At 59.0% G+C, this 1994-nt stretch overlaps 1 non-coding gene across 1 annotated transcript in view; it reads right to left on the minus strand.

Moving 5' to 3' along the window:
• The window catches only part of LOC124576335, a 1910-nt gene extending 1298 nt beyond the window's left edge, over positions 1-612 (minus strand). Inside the window, exon 1 of the ribosomal RNA XR_006972510.1 lies at positions 1-612. This exon is cut by the window's left edge and continues 1298 nt beyond it. This is a non-coding gene — a ribosomal RNA (small subunit ribosomal RNA).
• Between the last annotated feature and the right edge of the window lie 1382 nt (positions 613-1994).

The following is a 1994-nucleotide window of genomic DNA, read 5'->3' on the forward strand; positions in this document are numbered from 1 at the left end:
TATTGGAGCTGGAATTACCGCGGCTGCTGGCACCAGACTTGCCCTCCAATAGATACTCGTTAAAGGATTTAAAGTGTACTCATTCCGATTACGGGGCCTCGGATGAGTCCCGTATCGTTATTTTTCGTCACTACCTCCCCGTGCCGGGAGTGGGTAATTTGCGCGCCTGCTGCCTTCCTTGGATGTGGTAGCCGTTTCTCAGGCTCCCTCTCCGGAATCGAACCCTGATTCCCCGTTACCCGTTACAACCATGGTAGGCGCAGAACCTACCATCGACAGTTGATAAGGCAGACATTTGAAAGATGCGTCGCCGGTACGAGGACCGTGCGATCAGCCCAAAGTTATTCAGAGTCACCAAGGCAAACGGACCGGACGAGCCGACCGATTGGTTTTGATCTAATAAAAGCGTCCCTTCCATCTCTGGTCGGGACTCTGTTTGCATGTATTAGCTCTAGAATTACCACAGTTATCCAAGTAACGTGGGTACGATCTAAGGAACCATAACTGATTTAATGAGCCATTCGCGGTTTCACCTTAATGCGGCTTGTACTGAGACATGCATGGCTTAATCTTTGAGACAAGCATATGACTACTGGCAGGATCAACCAGGGAGCTGCGTCAACTAGAGCTGAGCAGCCGGCCGCCCGGGAGTGTGTCCCGGGGGCCCGCGCGAACACGCAAGCGTCCGCTCAATTATTCTGCAAACAGGAGGAGGCTGAGCTCCCCTGCACAATACACCTCGAAACCCTCTCAGGTCCCGGCGGCGCGCAGCGCCGTCCTAAGTACTTGGTCGGGTTCGAGAGAGGCGCAATCGCCCGGAGTTTGGCGAGTAGACGCTTTAGGTGCGACCACCCGTGCTCCCAACTGAGCTTGCCGCTGCCGACAGAGGCCCGGGAGCGTGCTGTCGTGGCATTGCCGGCGGGAGACAACACGCGCCACCTACGGTGGCCGGCAGCTCCAACGCCAGCGCCACAGAAGGACAAAAGCCCCACTTGGGTGCCGAAGCGAACGCGCCAACACGTCCGCACAGCTGCGATACAAACCACCTGCGAGAACCGCAGAGGCGACCGAGCAGCAGACGGCGTCGCGGCGCCGAGCGCCGGGCGGCGGCGCATCCTCAGCGCACACAGTCCTCAATCGGACCAGCACACTGCAGATGTCCACCGCGCTTCGCACCGGGCCCGCGAGGACCTACTTTGGCCGCACGGCGCCGCGTGCAGGGTGCGCCGGCGCGCAGCTGCGCCGCCTGCCGCCTCCGTCGGCCGGCGCGCCTGCCACTGGCCGCCCCCACCAGCCGGCTGTAGCGCGTGCGCCCACGCACCGCGCGGCCAGCACGCCGGGAGGCCCCCCCTCACCGGCCGGGGACGGTCCCACCCAGCCACCGCCGCGTATCGCTTCACACCCACATGCCATTCACGTTCGTGGGCATGGTGGGTATCGCTGAAACAACCGGTTGGTAGCTCAACCGATCGTCGCCATCACTGATTCACCTCTAGCGAGAACAACCGCACCACAACGGTTTACCAGTTGTTCATTTGCGTAACGTCACCAGCAAACGTAGACGTCCATCGCCATTTGCAAATTCAACGATTGTTGCATGCCTGTGTCAGGTGTCACGACACACTATGTCTGCCCACATACACGCAACAACATGTGCACGCTTCGCGAACACGTGGAAGGTGGCCCCCGTACGTATGCGATGTCCATTGCGCGAACGACTGTCAACCGGCCTCTGTCGCATGTCGCAGATGTGGAACGCAGTGCACCATGCTATCACGGTGAGTGAGAAGAGACGACTACGTCTGACAACACGCGCCACTACATCAACAGACGGCTCATGCTGATCGCCATCCACGGCATACCATACTGCAATCCAGCTCTTATAGGGAGACGACACGTAGCTGAGTGCACAATATTTGGACCGTATGGTTCGCCGTTGTTGGCGCAGTCGTGGTACGGTCACACATGTACCACGATGTATCATTCAGTACATG

This window comes from Schistocerca americana, unplaced genomic scaffold (assembly GCF_021461395.2).
Source record: "Schistocerca americana isolate TAMUIC-IGC-003095 unplaced genomic scaffold, iqSchAmer2.1 HiC_scaffold_248, whole genome shotgun sequence".
Taxonomy (NCBI): domain Eukaryota; kingdom Metazoa; phylum Arthropoda; class Insecta; order Orthoptera; family Acrididae; genus Schistocerca; species Schistocerca americana.